This window comes from Apis dorsata, unplaced genomic scaffold (assembly GCF_000469605.1).
Source record: "Apis dorsata unplaced genomic scaffold, Apis dorsata 1.3 scaffold_188, whole genome shotgun sequence".
NCBI classification, from domain to species: Eukaryota; Metazoa; Arthropoda; class Insecta; order Hymenoptera; family Apidae; genus Apis; species Apis dorsata.
In genome coordinates, this window is record NW_006263473.1 from 1,361,242 (window position 1) to 1,369,967 (window position 8,726).

General features: G+C 32.4%; 1 long non-coding RNA gene across 3 annotated transcripts in view; it reads right to left on the bottom strand.

The window, feature by feature from the left end:
• The window catches only part of LOC116185455, a 230,268-nt gene that overhangs the window by 114,661 nt on the left and 106,881 nt on the right, over window positions 1-8,726 (bottom strand). Inside the window, exon 1 of one of the 3 annotated variants that reach the window (XR_004150311.1) lies at window positions 6,984-7,574. The exons of 1 other annotated variant lie outside the window; for it this stretch is intronic. This is a non-coding gene — a long non-coding RNA (uncharacterized LOC116185455). Of the gene's footprint in view, window positions 1-6,983; window positions 7,575-8,726 lie in introns of those variants that run through there. One more of the 3 variants, XR_004150309.1, reaches the window with a different exon arrangement.

Below are 8,726 nucleotides of genomic sequence, written 5' to 3' on the forward strand. Positions count from 1 at the left end.
CGATACGAGTGATATCTTGATTTCAATTAACGTCACGAATTCAGAATTATATACTATTGCGAGTTGTATACTAAAATAATCTATTATTAAAATGAACGAAGTGTAAAGATAAATATAATCTTGTTATCCTTCTATTTGAATAATTATATAACGATAATAATAATATTTAATTATATTCAATATAAAGTAATAGGTAAATTTCCCTCGTGTTTAGAAATAATTTGACATGTGAAAAATCTTTATAATTATAATATAACGAAACAATCATATAGATTTTCTTTTTCCATATTAATATCGTTGCAATATTATTATTGTTTTTTTCCATATATTTATGTTCCTCATATATGTTCCTCTTTTTTTTATAGTTCGTTTACTTTTTTAATCAATTCCTTTAAAATTGTAAACCAACGTTGTAGCTTCATCATGTATTATTAAAAAAAAAAAAATTAGGAATAAGGAATTTAATTATTGACTATCAAAAATTACGAATTACAAATTACGGTGAATAAAAGCATTTTTTAGATTAAAAAAAAAAATTACAATTCAGGCACAGTGAAAAGTTTGAGGGTTCAAAGTTAATTAAATTGAACGCGATACTTATCGAATATCGAATTTTTCGCACGTGAAAATCGCGCGCGATTTGATACGGGCGAAACGCTTCAGCCATGATTTTGCTGGTGAATCGATGATAAACGGAAAAGCGAGTGATAAGACAAGCCGCACTGCGTCAACATCAATTATCTACTTCTGCTTGGACAAGAGATACCGTTCAACAATACAATCGTCGAATATATAGTTGCACGATTAGTTTGGCAAACCTGCAGCTCGAATCAACGAACTTTAACATTTCTCGCGCAAGTGAACTTTACTTCGCATCTTAACAATGCGAAACTATGCTCGGATATTTGTGTTCACGTGACAACATCTATGGAATGTAACATTAATTCGATGTTTAATCGGAATCGAATCGAAATCTTACTTTCTTTCGAATGATTTGATTAAATTTTTTTATCTTAATCAAATAATACATTAGGAAAAAGATAATATCTAATTGAATATACTATAAGCTAAATATTTTATCACTTTTTTTCACCGAATAATTAATTAATTTTATCTACTTATCTACTTATTCTAACTTTAATATTTTAATATTTATTTTTGGCTTTAAAAAAATCGATAACGCAAAATAATCTTTTCTCCAAATAAAATTAAAATCTATAGTTCAAGAAATTTATTTTTCAAATATACATATATAATACGATCGTTCTGTTTGTAAAAAAAAAAAAATAAATTCAATAAAAACGAAACAAAAAAATTTCTACAAAGACTTTAAAATATTTCTGAAAATGATTCCAAAGAAAGTTCAAAATTAAATAAAAAAAAAAAAAAGAAAAAAAAATATCATCTGCTAGCAACAGCATAGCAGAAACTCAATAAGACAGTTAATCGAAAGAAGAAAAATCGAAACTCGTTTATTTTTTTTTTTTTTTTATTGGATCCCTTTGGCGAATCGTACACTTCCATGAGAAAATGCACATCAGTTTCGAGTAAGAGATACGCACGCGAGCCCTTCGAAATCGAGGATGTGCAACCGGGTGAATATTTCAAATAATATCTCCTACGCGGGATCGGAATCGTGTATCTCGGGGTATTGCTTTAATTGGATGGATTCCAATCGGGGTGCGGCAATGTGGAGAACAGGTAGCCGCGGGAAAGCAATCCGCCTATGTAAAACGAGCGAGAATATCACGATTTCAACCGGCGAGATCGAAAGTCTCGAGCGAATCTCTACGTGTGTGCTTAATTTCCCCGCGTAATAATTCGACGAATTACACGTTCTTCCGTTGGAATTAACCCTCTTCCCTCCTCCCCGTGCGAAATTATGAATAATTTAACGAATTAAAAAAACGTTGCTTTGTGAAATTATTACAATTGTTATTATATCTTTCGATATGGACAATCATGTTATCCTTATTTCAGATTCGAAATAATTAATGTTGCGTTCCTGCTTCGAAATTTTAGTCGAATCTCTGTTCTGATTTGCGTCTTTCGATTTCAAGTCGTTTGAAATGTTTATGCGAAAGAATATTATTCGGTACGATTGTTGCAACGATATCGTTTTTTTTTTTTTTTTTTTTTTTTTTTTTAATTCATCCGCGAGGCCGTAATCCTATCGTGAGGTAACAACTTCACCGCAACGCAACAAAAAAACTAAGCATTGCGGTAAATTCTGAGGCAATCGGCAAGAGAGAGAGAGAGAGAAAGGAGTCAAAGTAAAAGTAAGGAAAGACCGAGAAAAATAAATCTATTATTTCTAATCGAATTTGTTATATATTCTCCAAGTGGTGGATCGAACGAGCCATAATTTCTTCGCTGGGTAAAAGAAAATTTTACTTCTTTTTATTCAACCATCTGAAACATCAGTGACAATCTCTCTACCGTTAAAAATTCATAAAGCGAAATATAGCGAAATACTAAAAATTCTCGAAAACCCACATACATATACATCGTATCACTTACGTGATTTATTATAAAAAAAAAATTACAAATCTAAAAATACCATTGCAAGCGTATCGTCCAAATGCAATTTCCATTCTCCAAAAACCTAGTGAGATAAGACAAGCGAGGGAAATCGTTGATGGCCTTATAAACGGCAATCTTCTCGTGAACACTCGTGCTCGCGCCGCGAATACGGGTGGAAAGGCATCGAGTGATTAGATTACGGCATAAGCGGTTTATTTATCTCGAATGCGACGAGATCAACCGCGCCACGGTGAGTGCAGTTTCTTCTCCTCGGTGAAATGCGAGTTCACTGAGGAGGAATCGGCGACGACCGGCCTTTTTCGAATTATTCCACGACGTCCGCCGCTTTTTCGACGACATTCCGGACACGCGTGAATCGGAGGAACGCGGCGATTCGCCCATTTGGCGACCAACATGGCCGTGAACCACCACCAGTGAGTGTAACGATCTTGGGGTTTTTTTCCCCGGGACAATGCGAAGTTAATTGTTTTCTTGTTCGTTTCATGGAAAAAAAAAATAGACTGAGATTTGAATGAAATAGAACGTTGAGGAATTTAATTTATGCGGAAAATTTGAAAATTGGAGAAAATTAATTAATTAATTAATTCCGGCTCATCGTATGATGAAGAATTTCTATTTATTATTGATAATAAAAGCTTGATTAAAATTAGGTGGGAAAATTTTCTGGAATGAAGTTTTCGAAATAATGCACAACGATAGAGAAGAATATTATATATAATTATATGTAACTGATTGCAGTGTTGAAAAAATACTATAAATTAATATTTTGTAATAAAAAGAAAGGAAAAAATTATTCGGTTATATAAATAATAATACTTAAAACATTTTTCTTTCATCTTTTGAGAGATCTCATCTCGAGAACATATAAGATAATCGTGTTATTTTTACCATTTTATTCATTTCAAAAGCATGAATGCATATTTCCCGTAGAAAGAGGAAAAGGAAATATTCTTACCGGTGTTGAGTTCTTGAATACACGTGCAAATTAACCAATTATCTCAACAAGAAATCGCAAGAAACTTATCACTATTTATTATCGAGATTACCTTATTGTTAGTTTCATACAACGTCATTCTTACCGATACTCGTACAATTACCAATTCTAAATGCATACCTATACATTCAACATTTATCAGTACTTATTAATCAAATCAAAAGGTGATCACAATCTTAATTCACTTATACATTTTTCTTACCGATCATAAACCGCATCACACCCACGCAGTCTATTACCGTGCATATCAATTATTCAAACGAGTCCAAGAAGCACTCGTCATATTATCCCCGCTCATAATCGTGGCGTAAAAAACGCCATAACCGACGATCGACGATCAAGGATCGAATTTAACCGATCGTTTGATCGAACGAAGAAAACACATCGTCGTGTCGAAGAGAAACACGGTTAATTAATCCCATCTCCTTGCCCTATTAGAGAGAGACGCGTATGCAAATAAAGCTGTCGCAACAGGGATCGCGTATCGTAATCGTGGAAAGTGATCGATCGAACGGCAGTGCTACATCAGTCTCGTGGATTAAACGCATCTCTATCGTCTCGTCCAAACGAATGATCGAGCCGGATAGAACGTTTATAGGCCTCGCGTGGGCGTGTTACGTCAATAGAAGAAATTGATTGAAACTGGAGAAAACGATGAGCATGCTTTTCGGATGAAGAGTATCGCGTTTATGCTGAGATATCAAACTTTCGGAGTAGATTTTCAACGAATTTACTTGAATTTACTTTCAGTTAAGCTGAATCTGTTATTATAAAGGCACGTATGATTGTATTGTCAGTGTGATTGTATTATTCAGTTTGTAAGAAAGGAATTTGTTTATAATGATTTGTAGTTTATTTCTCTGTCCAAAGTATTTATTGAATAAGATTTATCTTTGATTGTATGTTTTGTATATCACAAGAAGAATTGTGATAATAGGATAAATATAATTCATTTGGATTGTGAAAATTTTTTTAAAGATTGGAAAGATAATAAAATTTGTTTAAAAATGAGGTCAATTTTAAGTAAAGAGATATCTGGATACCTATATAAATTTATCTGGATAATAATATTATTTAGAATTTCGGATAGAAAATGATTAATCAATCAAAAAGAAGGAGAAGATTTTGTATTATATTACGTGTGAATGGAGGATAGTCGAAAAGGAACTTTTGAATTAAAATTCTGATCTCGTTTGTTTGATCTTGTTGACTGATTTTTTTTTAATGCGTGTACATGATCTGTGAATGAATGGAACGAAAAGAATCGAGCGTGGGATGTTAGGTATGGAAGGAATTTGTTTGCTTCTGTTTCTATATTGCGATGTGGAAGAATAAACTTGATAACTTTCGATTCGAAAGATAAAGATGGAGAATCGCAATTTAAAAATATGATGAACTATTTTTAAAAGTTTTATCATTATTTTAAAAGCGAGGAAGAAATAATTTTTTAATTGAAATAAATTATTTGGAAAGAGCAGAAAGCTGAATTACTGCATCTGTGACGTTTTATTGCATCGCGTTGAATTTTAAATGTCCTTTTTTGTTCAAACCAGTTCAAATCGCAAAGAAAGTGACAGTTGTCACGATAACCCTTTAATATATAACAGACTAATGGTTAAACGTGTCTTATCATTTTTTCAATAACTTGTTTCAATAACTTGAAAGTCTCTTTGGCTAGACGACTTTATCTGAATAAACAAGATTCTTTTCGCCGAGCAATGCCATCATATATGTTGAAAAATGATTAAATAGAATTTACACGTAGAGAAATTTATTAAATTATTAAACTCTTGTACGATAATATTCTCGATTAACATGGATTGGCATATGGATGAAAGTTGTAAATTAGTAGATTCTTTTTTCTTGCTTATAATTTTTACTTTAAATTTATTATTTATTATATTTATCAGATAAAATTATTAAATGAACGAACAAAGCGATGAACAATCAGATTATAATCCGATTAAAGTATTAAATTTTTATAAATTTTTCACAACAAAAATATTTGATGTCATGGAAAAAAATTTATAATTTTATTATTATAAAACCTACTTAATTAGATGGAGACCTACTTAATTATATAACTGTAATTTATGTAGAACAAATATCGATTCAAGATATGACAATTTCACATTTTTTTAATCAACAGATAAAATAAATATTAATTAGATAAAAAAAAAAAAGATAGTAAAAGAATGGTTATGTGAAATATGTGTATTCATAACATATTTAATTACACATGAGAAAGCCATGATGCACACATGAATAGATCATTAGGTGTGAATTTTTACACTTTATTAATCGGTTTAAAAGAGAAGGATTAATTGGAGCGAAAAGCGACAACGACCGTGAAAGTTAAAATGAAGAAATAATAATACAGAATACCTGATTATTTAATTATCCTGTTTATAGAGAAATACGATTCCTATATCAATTTTTCTTATTTTTTTCCTTTTCTTTTTTAATTATACCTGTTAAGATTTCTGAATTTTTAAACGATCTAAAAATTAAATTGAAAATAGAAATTTAAATTTAAAAAAAATCTTTTGATAGAAAAATTACAAGAATAATATCGAGAACGATTCAAAGGATATAATAGAATTGAGAATTAACTTAATTTCGATATGATTTTAATAAACGATCGTAATATGTGCATTATCGTTAAATTTATGTATTCCTAGATTCATCGCGCGAAAAGTCAGAGGATCAAAAACCATTAATCACTGGCATCGATTAAATCGTGGACCGATTTAAACACGGTTCGAGAAATCGCGTGAAGTTAATGGTTAAACAGTGAACGCGATAAGCGGGTGGAAATATTGATTCGAATCGTGTCATTGAGTCGAGTGGTTCATTAAAGTCACAAAAGTTTCACGTGAAAGATAAATCGTCATCCGTTCGAAGCGAGAAATTGTTGCAAGAAAATTCTCGTACTATTCGTTTTAATGTCTGCTCGATCAAAATACTTGACAGATAGATCGCCGATTCATTTTTAATTAAGTGTCTTTAAATATTCCGTAAAATAATTGAAACTAATTCTATTATAATCCAAAAAAATTCCAAAAATCAAACTCACAAAATTTTGTTCAAATTTCAAACAAGTCTGATTAAATCTCTCGCGACTCGAGAAAGAATCAACAGGTTTGATCCAAACATTATCGAACTTTTACGAATCCAAAAACTTGAAAAATTCAAAAATTAAATAAATCTACACTTCTAATGGATTGACACTAATTCACTAAAAATCTAAACTAAACGTATCCACACGCCTCTACGAATACTAAGAAAAAAAATCAACAGGTTCAAACATCGTCAAACGTTGACGAATCAACAAAAGTATTTTTCGCGTCCAGCACAAAAAGATGAAACGATAATCCAAAATTTTTTTTCATCCCATCCTCCAATCCCGTTGTTAATCAAATTCCAAACTGAACGCGCTACTTACCGGATCATCCAAAAAAAGAATACACCGATGAGTCAAACTCCCACGAGCCAGCCACCCACTTAGTTTCATAAATAAACATAAAAGTTTCTCCCACGTTTCCTCTTCCGTCCCAATCACTCACAAAAACTACCGAGTTCCACCGAGAAAAGGAAAAGAAAAAGAGAGAGAAAAAAAAAGAAAGAAAGAAAGAAAGAAAGAAATATCGACGCGAGGATGATTGAGATGATCGAGACAAAGCCAGGTCACGAAGCCAGGTAAAACGGATCACAGGCAAACTGGCAGTATCCACGAGGGAGCTGGCATACCTAGCGACGACCAGGCGTTAACTGAAAGCGTATGGAGGCCGAGGAACGCCGTCCAGTACACCTGTGTGCCACGGGGGACCCAAGTAGGAGAGAGTGAGGAGAAGGAGAAGAAGGTCGGTAGAAGGAGAGACTCTCTCGATGGCCTTTACGCGACGGATATGTTTATCGTGACAAACGAGACGTGAACAGCTGCTTGGAATCCAATAAGAGGGGGTTGAGTCGATTCGACTGAGACAGAGACGGATCGTTCAAATTTTAGAAAGATTTTTGGGGATATAGAATTGGTGGAGATATAACGATTTTACGGTGCAGTGAGTTGAAAGAATTCGAAATTGAATTTATAAGTAAGTAATTTCTAAGACGATTAATGGTGTTTCTTTTTTTTTTTTTTTTTTAATTGTAATTTGTAATTTTTATTACAATTTTATTTATATATTTGAAAATAAAGAGGGTGAGGAATTTTGTGGTGCCGTGAGTTCGAGGAATTTGAAATTGAATTGATGAGCAATTTGCGAAACAATTAATTGATGTATTTTTAGTCTATTTCTAATTTCTATTTTATATGATGAAAAGTTGTAGGTAGAAGTTTTATAATACAGTGAATTTATAAATTTGTTTGAATAATTAATTATTTTGGTGTAATTATGATTTCTGAACGATTATGATTCTCTACAAGTTTTTCTCGTTTAAATAGGATTGTGTAAGAAATTTCTTCTCGTAATCTTCGAACAAAGAACAAAGAGACACGAGAAATAGATAGAATAAAAATAAAACACGAATACGTAATACCAGCCCCGTTCCCGAAACGCATCGAAGTCGAAAGACAAACGGGCGAAACTCGTTATGAAAATAGTATGAAAAGTATCACGGGCAAAATATGCAAACCTGTTCTCGTCGAGAGAAATGCAACACTCATGGAATGGCCTTTGCTCGAAAGTCGAAGACCTTCTAGCAGGTCCTTCGACCGCCTATCTTTTCCAATGGACAAAAATGGAAGAATCCTCTTGCGTTTTCTTGGAATTAAACCGTGAACCTTCGCGAGGGTTCCACCTGTTGAGTCGAAGAGGCTGCAGGTAATTTATCTCGGGACGTCCAGTCCAGTCTCCTAAAGTAATTCCAACTTCCCTTCTACGACAAAACTTTGATGGAAAGAAGAGAAGGAAAGTGTTGTTCTTTCTCAAAAAAAAAAGAAAAAAAGGAAAAACAATATAACTCGCCTGATAATGTATCCAAGTATAAACAAATGATTGTTCATATATTCCTGTATCAATTTTTTTATTTCATTTTAATGAATTTGAAGTATAATTTTCCAATAATAATAAAGCATAAAAGACAGAGCAAAGTCAAAGCAAAAATAACTTGAAATAGTTTAACCTAACCTCCAAATTGCGACTCACGAATACAAAAAAAAAAAAAAAGAAGAATTAATCGATAATGG